At 42.5% G+C, this 16,411-nt stretch overlaps 1 pseudogene; it reads right to left on the reverse strand.

Moving 5' to 3' along the window:
• Positions 1-15,919: 15,919 nt before the first annotated feature.
• Positions 15,920-16,014, reverse strand: LOC127483648 (U2 spliceosomal RNA; annotated as a pseudogene).
• Between the last annotated feature and the right edge of the window lie 397 nt (positions 16,015-16,411).

Genomic DNA, 16,411 nt, shown 5'->3' on the forward strand with positions numbered 1-16,411 from the left:
ATTTCCCAGATTTCTAGCCTTATATTCAAGCCTTCCAAAGGAATATATATTTTCTTGGAGTAGAATATAACATGCTCCTAAAAGCTCATTAGGAGAGATAATAAAATATAGGAAATTCTATGGATGAATAAAAAATCTGGATGGAATAAAACATTGTTCATCAGAATTTTAGTCACACCATTTTCTATATTATTTTTCTTGTGACATGTTGTTCGTTGTGTAAAGTCATTGCATTCCCCTAGGAATATCTGGATGTCATCTGTAACATTATTTTACCAGTTAAAAAGGTGTGGCATATGACAACACAAGCAAGTTTTCTGTTTGATCAACAAAAACAGAAGCCTTGTTGTCTAAACTAAGTCTGTACTATTCTAACAGTGGTATCTTGGTTATAAACTCTGGCTTAAACATAATCAACTTTACCTAAAATTTTTGCATATAATCCTTTTATACATTCGCCAAATAGAATATTGGAAAATGCATTTTGCAATATGAAAGTTAAGAAAACACTAGGAATTTGAGGGCTCCATTCATTGATAATCAAAGCAGATATATAAGTATGCATTTTGCCAAGCATGGACAATATTTCCTTCAGGAATATTGATGAGAGACAACAGAAATGATGCATGGTTCATTTAAGCAGAAAAGGCTTAAGTGGACACTGAATAATTAATAGATTCAGAGAGTCATCAGGAATTCTGCACACTAAGAAAAATCACTGCAAAATAATGATGACTGCATCTCGTGCCATGCTTTGGACCACTACTGCTATCTCTACCCTTGCTGGGAATCTGGCACCACTACTGCCTGTGCTGTAGCTGGAGAAGTCATGCTGGAGCTGCTGCGTCACCCACACAGTGGACTTGCATTTGGTCCCAGTCAAATTCACGCACCCAAGGTCAAGTGGTGCTCTTAAAGTAAATTCTTGGTGTTTTCCTCTTCAGTGAGCTCTTCCTTCTCCCCAGTTATGTAAGTTGTGGGATTCCCTAAATACAGACATGTATTATGGTTTCTAGTACCGGTTGGGGCACCGATTCTGTCCCAGTTGCTCCTCTTCCAGTCCAGCGCTCTGCTGTAGCCTGGGAAGCCAGTGGAGTTTGGCTCAAGTGCTTGGGCCCTGCACCTACATGGGAGACCAGGAGGAAGCACCCAGCTCCTGGCTTTGGATGGGTGCAGCACACAGGCTGTGGCGGCCATTTGGGGAGTGAACCAACGGAAGGAAGACCTTTCTCTCTGTCTCTCTCTCTCACTAACTCTTCCTGTCAAAAAAAAATATATAAAACATTAAAGCAAAAACTAATGAGTGATTTATCCATAATGCAATGAAATCTTAACATTTTATAAAATAATAAGCTATTCTATTTGCAATATGTATAATTTTTTAAAAAAACTGTTTTAAGAGGAAACCTAAAGGAAAATTCTCTACATTGTATTCATTTCATTAAAAACAATGACTGGAGTGAATGTTTGGCTTAGTGGTTAAAATGCTTCTTGGAATTCCTGCAGCCCATGTGGGAGTTTCTGGGTTGAAGTCCCAGATCAGCTCCTGATTTCAATTTCTGGCTAATGAACACTCTGGGAGGCAGCAGATGATTGCTGAAGTACTTGGATCCCTGCCACCTCTGTAGGGGACCAGATGGAGTTCCAAGTTCCTGGCTTCAGCCTGGCTGAGCCCTGGTTGGTGCTGGCATGAGGGGATTAAACCCAAGAATGGAAGATACCTCTGTTTCTCTCTCTTTTTATTTCTCTCTCTGTGTTTCTCTCTCTCTCTTTGTCTCTCAAACAAATCTAAAGTAAATGAATAATTTTTAAAAGAAAAATATGTAAAGTATTAAAGTATTAGACTATTTTGCATTAGTGAAATGAGTTTTAAATACAAGCAAAAAAGTTACAAAGAAAAGAAGAAAAACATTAAATTATGAAGCTGTCTGACCAGGGATAAGGAAATAGTGTTTAGCCCTGCAAGTTCTTTCAGAATTTCCTAACTGAAATCTGTCTCAGAGAACGAAGCAACGAAGGTAACCTCTGTCATTAATTGGGACTTTAGTACCACACCTCCAAAAACAGAATTCTATTTGGTTATTCAGCCCAAAAATGTTTTGTATCTTCAGTTTTCTAGACATTGTATGCAATGCTAGGAACCACAACATTAGCAATCTTCATGATGCCAGCCCTGGAGAAACCTACATTCTAGTGGTAGACATAGATTAGACAAATCACCTCAGGTGATTAATTGAAAGAATTAGAACTCTGCCAAGGGCTGCAAATACAATGGATCAGATTGTCTATGATGGAAACTGATCTCACTCACTATGGATAGCTGAGAAATGTCCCTGGAGCTTTACAATTAAGCTGAGCCTGAAAATGAGTAAGAGTCAGCCAAATGGAGATGAGAGCCACCTACCTGAAGGCCTGGACGTAACAGGCATTAAATCTTTGAACTTCTCCAAAATCCAGTACAGGGAGTAAAGAGGATGTGACATCAGAAAAATATGGAAAGGTAGGTGAGGATGAAGTCATTCTGAGCTTGCAATGTTCTTTACCATTGGGGCTATTGTCTAAAGGTGACAGGGATCCATTGCCCTAGGGAATGATATGATGTAGACTGCAGTTCGTAGACAATTCCCCATAAGTAATGAGAATCCACCGGTTGAGAATAAGACACAGAAGAGTGAAGAAGGGTTAACTAGTTTAATCAGGCTCAGCTTAACCTTCTGAAATTCTCCCCTTAAATATAATTTCTGGGGCCAATGAAGCCTGAATTATCTGCCTACTCTACTATCCTTGACCAAACCCATGGCAAGTTCACATGGAAACACTAAACTGTAGGTTAATTTGCTTCTGCAGTTTTCAGGCATAAACCAAGAAATCATAAACAAGATTAAAAGCAGTTTTATTCGGATGCAGAATAGATTTGTGACCAGCAACAAGATAGGTTCAGCTACATATTGAACCAAGCTCTGCTGAGGAAAGATGAGTTTGGCTTTTCTACCAAGAAGTGAGCTTCTGCCATTCTTTAGGGGTGATGAGCAGGATTCAGGCGAGTCTGTTACAAATCAGGATGCTGATCAATTTTGCAAATGCATTAAAATGTTTAGGGCGTGGTCAGGAGGCAAACAGGTTACTCCCTTATTTCTCAAACCTTACAAAGTATTTTTATTTTGCAGAAAATTGTTCCCTTCAGTGGATTCTCTTCCATGGCAGGATGTCTATGTAGCAATTTACCCCTTGTCAATAAAGTTTCTAAGACTCGGTGAAGGGTTTTTGCTCATTTTTTGTCGATTCTACAGCCATTTTTACTATTGTTGTCTTAAATTGTTTGTAGTTTTGTAATCTATAAATTGCATTTTGTGAGGTCCAATGTTGAATTTGAGTTGTCATGACCAGAAAAGCAAGCAGCCTATTATTCCCAGAAAATCTGTACTCTAACATGCGGCTATGACATCAAGGTATTTTGGCAAGAAGTTTACTCCCTAAAATTATACTTTTGAAATTTTCACAAAAATATTTAGCTCAATTTATAAAATTTTACATTTTCTGCAACTATTTCCAATACTTTCACCAAGGGACTATGTTGCTCAGTCACATTAAATTAGCCTCAAATTCCATTTCTCTTTAGTTGAATGTGTGTGTGTGTGTGTGTGTGTGTGTGTAAAAAGACAGGCATGCCAGTGGGAAGAGCATATAAATAGAGAACTTTTTTACCTTACAGTCAGCCAACTTTAAAAAAATAAGAATTATAACTGTATTGACTGGATACTCTGTTCTAAATTTACCTGAGTGTATTTTTATCTTCTATCCTCACCACACCCTGAACAGTGAATAAATTTGAGATGATTGAAATTCACCTGGCTCACATGGAGCTGTCTTATGAAATACTCAAGGCTTCGATAAAATATGAGGACTATGATATTTTGAAACATTCCTCCACTCACTGGTACCTTAAACCTTAAAATCCCTGGTGAGAATGTTGAGGCCCAAAGCCTACCTTCCCAATTGCACTACCCATAGCGAGATAGACTCCAGGTTAGGTAGACAGGAAACAGGGGACCCTTCCCCCACCAACTGAGACAGAGTGAGAACCCGAGAAAAGTCAGTCAGCCGGCTTCTGCGAAGGACGTTGATGCCTTGTAATCAAGGCTTTCCTGTGCTGTTGTGACTGATCTGTGTGACAAAAAGTTTGTACATCTTGGGGGGAAGTTTTATGTGTTTTCTGTTGTCTCTATTGAATCTCAAACTTTCACCAAATTAACTAACCAAAACCATCCCTCTGCCAGACCACTCATGAGAACGTCCCCTTCTCCAGCCTGTAAAATCCCCAATCAGCCCTCCATGACTTCCTTCTTCAGGGAGCCCTCTTAGCACCGCTGGGAGCTTTTTCTTTCAGTTTTGCTTTCTCTGCTTTTTTTTTTTTCCAATAAATAATTTCTTGGTCCATGTTCCTAATTCTTTGTGAACCATAGACTCCTATGACATTTCTTGTGAGCTTGTCCAGGATCATAAAAAAAATAGGTTAAGATGGACTGCATCTGCTTTTTGTTTTAGAGAAAACTGTTTCCTCCTCATAGTCCAATATCAGCTAAAAACACCAGAACTCTTGCCAGTCACTTAAAAGTGATTAGGGCAACTGCTGGTCTTAAAGGCTCAGAGGGCAGGATTTCTAGCATAGACCTGACGAATCCCCCCTGCCTTTTGGCACTTTGGCACTGGGTATGTCGGTGCTGTTCTTTCTGTTTTCTTGGAAATTTATCCAATGTGCGAGACTGGAGTAAGGTATTGAAGTACCGAAGGTTTCTGGCTGGGGTGGCTCCCCAGTGTTGCCTCAAGCTTCCCTGATGGGATCCAGACTCACACCACCCATTAGGGTATTGAACTAGATCTGTCCTCCACTCTCTTTCCTTCCAGGTTGCTACTCCTCCTCACTTAGTCTCAAGTGTCAGTAAGGGAGGGGCCTTACCGGTTTCCCACCTAAGCTATCAAAAGAGAGACTTTAATCCACTAATCCTTTTCAACTTAACTTTTTATTCTCCCTTCTCTGCAGTTTACATTTTGTTCATGACTTCTTTTTTTTTTTTTTCAGCTCTTGACAACAAGATTATCTGATTCTCTACAGCTTGGGAGAACTCAGTGTTAAAGGTCTTAACGTTACCTGGCTATGTTTAATTGCTTGAATGATAACCATGACTCTGATTAGATCTGGCCAGGAGCTTTGGTTAAACTATTCCGGTTAAATGGATGATTACTACTTTTACTTTGATCAAAAGGCTTAAAGGGCTGACAATCCTTTAGATTTAAGCTCTAAACTCAGTCATTCGACTTTGAGGCCTCTATTTGGATCTCCGGAATTCTCAAAAGATTAAGCTCTCAATTGGGAGAGACAACAACTGTTTGAGTTAATTTAAAATGATGTTGTGCTTATAATAAGGTCTGATGTTTTATGCTCTGCGATCAATGAGGTGTGGTTCCATAGCGTACCCATCCCTCACGGCTTTATGTAGGATAGCTTTTCTTGCATGTTATGTGGACTACATGATGATGGGGGTAGTGGGGGTGTACTCGCTCTCACCCTCAGCATCTGACAATGGTCCAGCCAGTGCTGTGACAGGGAGCCTTTACCACTCCTGCAGTCTCATTTTTGCTCACAACCCTCCCTCACCTAGCACATCCTGACACTAAAGGTTGGGGGTGTCACCATCACCACAGAAGATAGGACAATGCTCCCATGAGGAGTCTGGACTGGGCACATATTAGGGAAGGGAACTGCCCAACAGACGTGAGATAGGCACACATACAGTAGGTTTTATCATCTACCAATGGGCATAAAGGAGGGTCAAAGAGGTACAGGAATGATAGGAATGTGTGACTGCTCCTACTGGCTTAATCGTCTATGATCAGAAGAACCAGGTCACGCATGCACCCACGACCTGTGGTATCAAGTTTCTCAAGGAATCCAGGTCAGGGGTGGAAGCACAGGTGAGAATGCCTTTTCCTGTTCTCTGAGCCTTCTCTGCTGTGAGCTCCAGGATACTATGTTCCCATAACCCCAGCTTACGAGGGACACCTCAAGTGGCCAAGGATGAAACTTAGGGATGGCTTTCTTGCTTGTCTTCTTCTTTCCTAGAGGTAATAAACCATCTCCGGCATGTACTTATTTGGCCTGTGTTGTCAGGCACTGGGATTCTTTTGGCCCCCAAACCATGAATAAAGAATTCACAGGTTTTTTGTTTTTGTTTTTGTTTTTGTTTTTTTTTTCTGCACCACAACATGTCAATGATACATTAGGCTGGAACATTTAGAGACTTGGCTCCCAAACTCTCATAATTATAACACCATCCTCCAATGAGGCCTCTTCTGTTGGACAGGGAAAAGCTCTGAGATCCCTTATGGCCAAACATTTTTTTGCCCTTGAGATAAGAAACACCATTGTCAACTCTGTAAGGTAGACCCAATGCTCTCAGCAGCACTTACCCGCAAGACTCCAGCTGGCCCTCTCTCCACCAGACTTAGGGACTGCTGCACAGTTTACATCCATCTCTCCATCCTCCAACCTCTTCTATTCCCTCATGCCCTCCCATTCTGGGACAGCCTATTGTCAACCAGGACACCTAACTTCCAACTTCTATTTCATCCTTCAGGGAGGTTCCCAGAAGTTTGGTGGTACAGCTTGTGTCCAGGTCTCCTTTCCCTGCACGATCTTACACAAACGAAGTGGACTTGAAAGGATTTTCAAATTATTCTGATAGATACATTGAGATATATTGAGGACTTCAGAAGTTTGTCCCAGTCTATGATCCCACCTGGAAAGATATGATATCGCCCCTTAATCAGACCTTCACAGGGACTGAGAAACAATCTTCTCTCTAAGCTGCAGAAACTTCTGGGGATGAATCTTATACAACACTTGCATCCTCTACTGACCAGCGAGCCCAGGAATGGCTATATCCCAAAGGAAATCAGGTGGCTTCTCAGGAAGAACCCCTTCCTAAATGGGCACAAGATGACCATGTAGATGAATAAAAATGAAAACATTTGTTCTGTGACCTGGGTGGATTCAGGAGCAGCACTAAATCCTAAAACTACTACAAGTTGTCCTTGATATACCAAGGTCAACAGGAGAAGCCCTCTGCCCTCCTAGGAAGCTGGAGGGAGCATTAGTCAGGCATACCTCTTTATCTTCCAATTTAATAGAAGGACAGGCACTCTTAAAGGACAAGTTCATTACTCAACCAGTTTCAGATATTAAAGAAAGTTCAAAAGCTGGGTATCAGGCTTGCGAGTACATTAGAAAACCTCATGAATATCGCCACTTTGGCATTTTATAGTTGGGACCAGGAGGAGATCCAACAACAGAAAAGAAGGAATAGGAAAAAGGTTGCAGCTCTGAGCAGCAGCCTTACCCCCCCATGCTGTTTACTGGAGCCACCTTTTCTGTCCTATTCTTAAGTCCAAGTCCCCTTCTTCCCTTAGTATGACCATGAAAGGCATCTCGGAAAAGTTCTTAGATATTTCACTCAGCCCCTAAGCTGTAGCTGGGATAACTCTTTTAAAAAAAATGCATTCCTGGTTATATGAAGCATCCCCAAACCACTTTTAGAAAGAGATAACAGCGCCGGCATCCCATATGGGCACCGGGTTCTAGCCCCGGTTGCTCCTCTTCCAGTCCAGCTCTCTGCTGTGGCCCAGGAGGGCAGTGGAGGATGGCCCAAGTGCTTGGGCCCTGCACCTGCATGGGAGACCAGGAAGAAGCACCTGGGCCCTGGCTTTGGATCAGCATAACTCCGTCTGTGGCATCCATTTGGGGAGTGAACCAACAGAAGGAAGACCCTTCTCTCTGTCTCTCTCTCACTGTCTATAATTCTATCTGTCAAATAAATAAATAAAAAATCTTTAAAAAAAAAAAAAAAAAAGAAAGAGATAACAGCCGAGATGGGAACCACTCATTGCCCCAGGACAATCCTTATGTCTTCCCTTAACTGAGACAGATCTTAGTTAAGATGTTTAGGCAACCCAGAGGAAGTCCTGTTGAGCAATAACTGCCCAACAAGTACAGATTGACCTTATGGTTCCTTCCCCTTTTTCTCATCAAAAGCAATATGCCATAAAGCCAGAGACCCAACAATGGTTAAAAGCCATAATAGACAAAGTCAAAAAGACGTTTAAAACCATGCAATAGGCCCTGTAACACTCCAGTAGTTGGGGTCAAGAAGAGAAAAAAGAATTTAAAGGAAAATAACCAAATAAACAGGACAGAAACCAAGGAAATGTAGTTTAATACAAGTCAAAGAAGGGCAATACTTTAAGAAAGGAAGTGCCATTTGTTTTGAAACCTGTTGATAAACCTACCTAATGAAAAATGCATATTTAGTTCCCATGCACACATTCTAAATGGATATAATTAGCAAATAAGGTAGTATTGTAGAGTTTAAAGAACATGATATTTTAGGCAAACCTAGGTTTAAATCCCAGCTGCTTCTCTCATTCATTAACTTTATAGCCTCATGCAAATCACTTAGCTATGCAAACCCAACTTTCTCATCTTCCTCCTGGCATGAATGCAAATTTTTTTTTGACAGGCAGAGTGGACAGTGAGAGAGAGAGAGACAAAACGAAAAGGTCTTCCTTTACCATTGGTTCACCCTCCAATGGCCGCTGCAGCCGGCGCGCTGTGGCTGGCGCATCGCGCTGATCTGAAACCAGGAGCCAGGTGCTTCTCCTGGTCTCCAATACGGGTGCAGGGCCCAAGCACTTGGGCCATCCTCCACTGCCCTCCTGGGCCACAGCAGAGAGCTGGACTGGAAGAGGGGCAACCGGGACAGAATCTGGCGTCCCGACCTGGACTAGAACCCAGTGTGCCAGCACCGCAGGTGGAGGATTAGCCTAGTGAGCCACAGTGCCGACCATGAATGCAAATTTGGCAGAGGTGGTAGCTCTGACATGAACACTCAAGGTGAACTAGGATAAAAGGGTGAATATTTACACTGTTTCTAAGTATGCCTATCTAGCATATGTAGGGATTTGGAAATAAAGGCACTTCTTCACCTCAAATGGGTCTGCTGACAAATACCATGAGGGCATAAATCAAATAGATCAAATTTTATCTTCAGTGCAACTCCCCTGGGAAGTGGCAGTTAAATACGGTAAGGGACACCAAAATGGGGCTGGTGAAACAGCTGAGGGAAATTAATTGGCAGATTTGGTAGCCAGATCAGCACCCAAGAAGACTCCCTCTCTTGAGCCTTTAGAGGGCCCTTTAATCCAGGAAAACCCCTTACAAGAGTAGAGGCCACAATGCCCCTCTGAAGAGACCCTTGGACATTTTCTAGAGATTACAGTTTCTAATCCAGTGGACAACTTCACTCGGAAGACAGGGGAGCCATCTTACTGCCTCCTGCCAGTGGAAGTCACTAAAAAGTCTCTATTAGTCTTTCCACAAGAGGAAGAGGAAGACTTTCCAGTTTGCCCAGAAATTATTTAAGAGAAAGGACACTCTCAGGACTCTAAAACAGCTTGTGGGGGCCTGTGAACTTTGTCTTAAAAACAACTTCTTACATCAAAGGCTTCCTCTCCCTGGAGTGCAAAGAAAATGAAGTTTTCCAAGGGAGGACTGGAAACTAGATTTCACTCATACGTCTAAAACAAGAAATATCCAGCACCTCTTGTTGTGGATAAACACCTTCACTAACTGTGCAGAGACTTCCCCTGTAGAACTGAGAAAACAGTAGCAGTCAAGCTAAAGTAGTCAAGGCACTGATCTCTGAAATAGTCCCTTGGTTTTGACTTCTAGGAGACTAAAAAGTGACAATGGCACTTCCTTCGATGAGATCGTCACTCAAGGAGTCTCTAAGGCAACTGAGTACACAATATCATCTCCCTCATGCCGAGTGGCCCCAATTGTTAGTAAAGGTAAAAAAAAGACTAAAGACATCCCGGAGAAACAGCTCAAGAAGCCATCTCAGAAAACTCACCTTCCCTGAACTCCTTCCTACTGACAGCCTTGACGTGTAGCTGAAAAACTCCCTCAAAGGTAGGTTCGAGGCCTTTAGATATCCTTGTGGCCAGCTTTTCTGTCCTAATGATCTCCTAATGGTCAATGAGACCTCATACATGGTCAGAACCATCACAGCACCTTCCAAGTTCCAACAGGCTTTTCAGGATCCGCAGGAGACATAGCCCAGGGGCGCAGAGAGCCCTAAGTATACCCCAAGAGACTCAGTGTTAGTCAAGGCCCTCCCAATTCTCTCTCCTTTAGAGGAGGGCTGCAAGAGACACTGTACTGGGATCCTTTCTACTCCCACTGCGGTAACGTCCTCAGATTGGATTCCTGGATCCACCATTCCTAAGTGAGAAAGCCTGGGTTTTCAAACCAACTTCAGATTCAGTCCCAGAGGATGATCTGAACACCTCTAAGGACGATGAAGACTCCTGCAAAGCCACTGAAGGACTCAAACCCCTCTTCTGAAAAGATAAGTAGAGGCCGGCACTGTGGTGGAGTAGGTTTACGCCCTGGCCTGAAGCCCCAGCATCCTCTATGGGCACTGGCTCTAGACCCGGCTGCTCCTCTTCTGATCCAGCTCTCTGCTGTGGCCTAGGAAAGCAGTAGAAGATGGCCCAAGTCTTTGGGCCCTGCACCCACGTGGGAGACCAGGAAGAAGCTCCTGTCTCCTGGATTCAGATGGGCCCTGCTCTGGCCATTGTGGCCAACTGGGGAGTGAACCATCTGATGGAAGATCTCTCTCTCTCTCTCTCTCTCTCTCTCTCTCTCTCTCTCTTTCTCTGTGTGTGTAACTCTGACTTTCAAGTAAATAAATAAATCTTTAAAAAAAAGATAAGTAGATAAGAAAATCTGTAATGCAGACTCTTCTCCAAACTTCATCCCTGAACCCCATCATTCCTCAAACCCACCATCAAGCTGCAGCTATTTGGGGAATTTCCTGGCTATTCAAGATCCTAATTCATTTCATCTTATTGTTCATGTGCTTACCTCCACCAATGGAATGTGCCATAGCCAGACTTCACTTGGCTTTACCCCTGTTGACATTATGCAAACAGTGAGGGCTTACAAATATCCCCTTTGTTTTAAGGGACATGCCCATGACAACCCTTCTTACCCTGTTGTATGTCTCATCTCTTCTCACCTTAGAGGCTATCGAATTCACTATGATCCTGCAAATGGAAACGCAGATGCATGCCTTCAACCAGCAAACTCTGGACAGACCTCTGAGGGAGGGACCCTGAATGATGTCCGACACTGCGCCTCTCCAGGTAGAAATAGCCAGAGCAGCACCTGCCCTTGTCTTCACAGCAGTTAGGGTTACGTCTTCAGAGGAGTGGATTGTTAGATAGACTGACTCCTGACTCGATAGATGGGGACCACAGGGCCCCTCTCCCACCATCTGGGAATGAGACTCAGCAGACATGACAGAGGCCAAGCAACTGGCTTCTGTGAAGAATGTTGATGTCGTGTGCTCTTGTAGTCAAGGTTTTCCTGTGCTGTTGTAACTGACCTAGGAAACAAGACCTTTACGCATCATGCTGGAAAGTTTCGTGTGTTATCTCTTGTCTTTATTGAGTCTCAATAGGAGCTTTCACACAATTAACCAATCAAAACCGTCCTCTCATAGATCACTCATGAGAACTTCCCATTTTACTGCCTGTAAAACCCCCTACACAATCAGCTCCCAGTGACTCCCTCTTTGGAGACTCTCAGAGCTGCTGGGAGTTTTCCTTTACTTTTCTTTCTCTGCTTTTTTTTTCCAACAGAGCTCTGATGACTTTGATTGCGAAATAGGCACAAACCACTGGGAGAGGCACATTTGGAATCTCTATGCCAGCAAACATACACACAGTACGTTTCTGGGCAGACAGAAGAGTAGCAGTGGACATTGACTAGTGCGACATTAAAATACAGACCCTGCCCTAGGGACTTGTGGACCCTTACTCTTCTGATGGTGTCAATGCGACTGCAGAGAGCCATACTGAGTGCAGCACCTGGCAGAAGGCAGAATTCTACAGCATTAGTCATCAACGTTTTGGAATAGAGGACTGCCTGATGCTGCAGCTCACTTCTCAGCCCTTAAAAGGTTTATGATGTCCAATGGAACACTATTGATTGTTAGACATGCTACTGAATATAACAAAGAATTGCAAAACCAGAGATTCAGACAACTGTGTATTCTTTAAGGAAAACATTTAAATAGGGAAGGAGCCAAATTTATAAAATGTATTAACTTAATGATAATGGCAAATATAAGAACTTGGAAATGAGGTTGACAAGGAAGAGGTCCTCAGGCCCCAAAAGCAAACAACAGCAAAAGCACTTGGAGATTGATCTCCAGCCTCAGAAATCTCCAGGCCCTTTGATATCTGTCATATATTTCAAAATTATCTGATTGCCATCTTACTATTATCATTAACATCAATGGTAATCACTGATGGACTAATAACGGTAACTGGGAGACTGTGACTCTGTGACCAGGAAGTATCTCACCAGAGAAGACGAGTGTAAACCAGCGTGATGGGACATACTCATTAGGAAGCTAGGAGCTGATTCCATTGACGGATAATGCATAGCCAGTGCCATAGCCAGTCTGGTAGGTGGACCTCCACGAATCAGACTGTTCAGTGTCTCCATTTGGTGGTAAGACTTATGGACGTAACTCGTATTCTTAAATCTCAACTCAAGATGTTCATAGATATGCCCAACAGACATCCTGAGGGAGGAAACCGTTGTGGTTGGAAAATTCTTTGTGTTGTCTAAAGAGGTGAGAAAAACAGACATGATCACTCCAGAAAATCAATAGTAGATTCAAAAAATATGCTTTTACTTCTTTTGTGAAACATTTTGTTTTGAAATAATTTCAGACACATAGAAGAGCCAGAAAGGTAGAGAGTAGTGTACTTTTCACCAAACTTACTCCGAATGTTATTAGCATTTTACACAACTGTGGTATATTTATTGAAATTAGCATTGGCACCATACTACCAACTGAACTACGTACTCATGCAGCTTTCAATGTTCTTTCCAGTGATGTCCTTCTCTGCTCTATAATCAAGCTAGGGCACTACATTGTCCTTTGTTGTCACATCTCCATAGACTCCTTGAATTGGTGACTGTACTGAGACTCATTTTTTTGTTCTTTGTTGCTTTTTGGTAATGACTTTGTGTTTCATGACTTTATCACCTTTGAAGAGAACTGGTCTCATAGGATGCGATTCAGTTTGAATGTGTCTGATGTTTCTCATGGTGTGACTGGGGTTTGGGATTTGAGGGAGGACATCACAGCAGCACCTTCCTTTTTATTTTTTTCAAGATTTATTTATTTATTTATTTGAGAGGCAGAGTTTCAGAGAGAGAGAGAGAGAGGGAGAGACAGAGAGAGAGATAGTAGTCTTCCTTCTGCTGGTTCAGTTCCCAAATAGCTTTAATGGCTAGAACTAAGCCAGTCCTAAGCCAGGAGCCAGGAGGTTTTTTCAGGGTCTCCCATGCAAGTGCAGGGGGCCAAGTACTTAGGCCATCTTCCAGGCGCTTTCCCAGGCGCATTAGCAGGGAGTGGGGTCAGCAGTGTGAAGCCAGAACTTGAACCAGCGCCCGTGTTGGATGCCAGCACCACAGCCAGAGGCTTCACTTACTATGCCACAGCACCTTTCTCACCGCATCAGACCAGAGGCACCGCTGTCAACCTGACGTGTTACTGAGGACAGGAGCCTTGCTCACTGAGATGAGATGGCATCTGTCTTCTCACTGTTTCCTGTTGCATTTTCTATTTGTTCAAAGCATTTCCGAGTCTTTGCAACACTCAGTAGAAGGAGAATTCATCTTCACCTCCTAGAGAAAGGAAGACCAAAAGAAGTTGTGGATGTGTTAATTCTTGCAATACAGGAATTAATAAAGATTTAGGAGGGCTACGCTGAAGTTATGCAAGCATCCAGTGCCTCCCCAGAATTCATCACCCCCCAGCATTCCTCAGCAAATGCCCTCTGCAGCAGGGGTTCCGGGTGTTCTGAGGGGTTTTCTGGGCTCCCATTCTTCTTACACTCATTACTAGGATTCTTCTGTAAAAATACACATTTATTCTCCCCTATTTCATTTATAAAAATGACTTTGTCCATTTAAAAATGTATTCACATATGGGTATTTATTTCGTTATTCAGGTTACAAATTGTTAGGATTGCTGCTCAGATTCACCTTCGGAGACAGCGAGCTCCCTTAGCCTGCCTCTGTGCCATTCTGCCTTTACCTCTTGACCTTTTCTTTCTGGTACCGCAAGATGTTCCGAGATCCTTCTCTAGCTCTTTGTGTGCCAGCTTTGCACACACTGACTCCTGACTCCTTTATAATTAATTCTAATGGCAATTAGTAAAGAAATTGCACTGCTCTGTCTCTTTCAGTTAGAAAAAGTATATGAAAATTGCAAAGTGACTTCCTTTGAGTTCATCGTGGATGGCAGGTCATGAGGAAAACAGCTAACCCGACTGTCTGGATAGGTTCAGGACCAAAGAGTTGATGGATGCCTAGTACTTTTAGAAATATTAAATTAGCCCTGAAGATCCTTCCTAATTAATCAGTTTAAAACATTTTTTGAATTGGAGACACCAAAGTACTCATTACTTAAAAGACTGCAAAATCCAAAAACTGTTGCAAAAGTCTAAGATCTGGTAATTTTTTAATAGTAAGTTTTGTATTTAGTTAAACCTAATCTTGATTGGATAGTAATGGAGAACTATTCTAACTTTGACCACAAGATGGTGCTATCAGAAAACAATTTTAAAGATAAACCAAGTTAATTGTGCTTTCTATATTTTACCAGTTATCTCTCTGAATTTTACAATTTTTTAGAGTCAGTGTTTCCCCTCAGTTTTTTCTGTATTTCAAGAACTCCTTTATGCCTGCATTTTTGTTTCCTTTTTCTTTTGTTCCCCTTTCCACCTATAATTGATTAGTTATTCCTCAAAAAAGATCAATATAGTTTCATGAAAATCATGGGCAATGTTGCTATGATAACACATCTCAGACAATGAGACTGATTCTGTCTGTCCGCATCACTGTGATTTACCTGGGCTGTGCTACCCAGCGAGAGAATACTTCCTTCTTGGGCATCACATTCGGGGCAAACACTAGGGAGCAAAGCAGCACCAGAGCAGGCGGAAGAACAGATTGAATCCGCGCGGTCTCTGCTCACCGCCAGGGCCCGTGTGCTGACAGGTTGGCCTTGCTTCCAGAAGCTGCAAACAACTAAGGCCCTTTCCCACAATATCCAGAAGAGGAATGATTAGACATCCAGCACGTTGTATTCTGTCATCTTGTATCAAAAGAACATAGCTATTAACAGAGTGTTGGTGTTTTATGAGGCTACAGAATTGCAGCACTACAGAGTGTTGGTGTTTTATGAGGCTACAGAATTGCAGCACTGTAATACTGCCACTTGTCTGGAATCGAAGGGTAATACCTGAAGGTACTAGGCACCCTCAGTGTGGCGCTTATAAGACAGCAATTTGAGAGTTTGTTGAAGCAGAGAAAAATTTGTACTGGAAATTGCTGAGGTTAATGGCCCAAAGATAAGGGATGAGGAACTCTGTGCACTCCAATTACTCTGTTGCAAATTTAGAGAAACATTTTCCTGCGTGTTTACAGGAAGTAATTTCTGCTGTGTTTGTGAGTGGAGAGTATCTTTGGTAGACTTCAAGACGAGAGGAAACTCTTCCATTGCAGCCACTCTGCTGCCGCAGCGTAAGGGAAGCTGTTACTGACAGTAGGCAAAAATATAAACACGAATCTGATCTATGTCTTCATCAAATTTTGAGTTACTTTTAAATACGATATAAGATTTCAACTTCATTTTTTGCAAATGATATTCAATTTTCTCAGCATTATTTATTTAATAGATTATCCTGTACTAATTGTATTCTTGATACTTCTGTGGAAGATTAGTTGACCATACATACATGGTTTCGTATTGTCTGCTTCTGATAAGAACAGATACTACACTTGATCTTAGCCAAAAGGCTGAGAGCGATCATATTGTCTACTTCTATGCTGTCTCATTGTTCATTGTTCATACTTTTATGTTGGCACCATATTGTGTTGATTTCTTTAGCTCTGTACTGTAATCTTTTTTTTTTTTTTTTTTTTTTTTTTTGACAGGCAGAGTTAGACAGTGAGAGAGAGAAACAAAGAGAAAGGTCTTCCTTTCCATTGGTTTATCCCCCAAATGGCCGCCACAGCCAGCGCTGTGCCGATCTGAAGCTTCCTCCTGGTCTCCCATGCAGGTGCAGGGCCCAAGCGCCTGGGCCATCCTCTACTGCCTTCCCCGGGCCACAGCAGAGAGCTGGACTGGAAGAGGGGCAACTGGGACTAGAACCTGGTGCCCCAATCGGGACTAGAACCCCAGGATACCGGCACCACAGGCGGAGG

The sequence above is a fragment of the Oryctolagus cuniculus genome, chromosome 13, assembly GCF_051225735.1.
Source record: "Oryctolagus cuniculus isolate XC-2025 breed Fujian yellow rabbit chromosome 13, ASM5122573v1, whole genome shotgun sequence".
NCBI lineage: Eukaryota > Metazoa > Chordata > Mammalia > Lagomorpha > Leporidae > Oryctolagus > Oryctolagus cuniculus.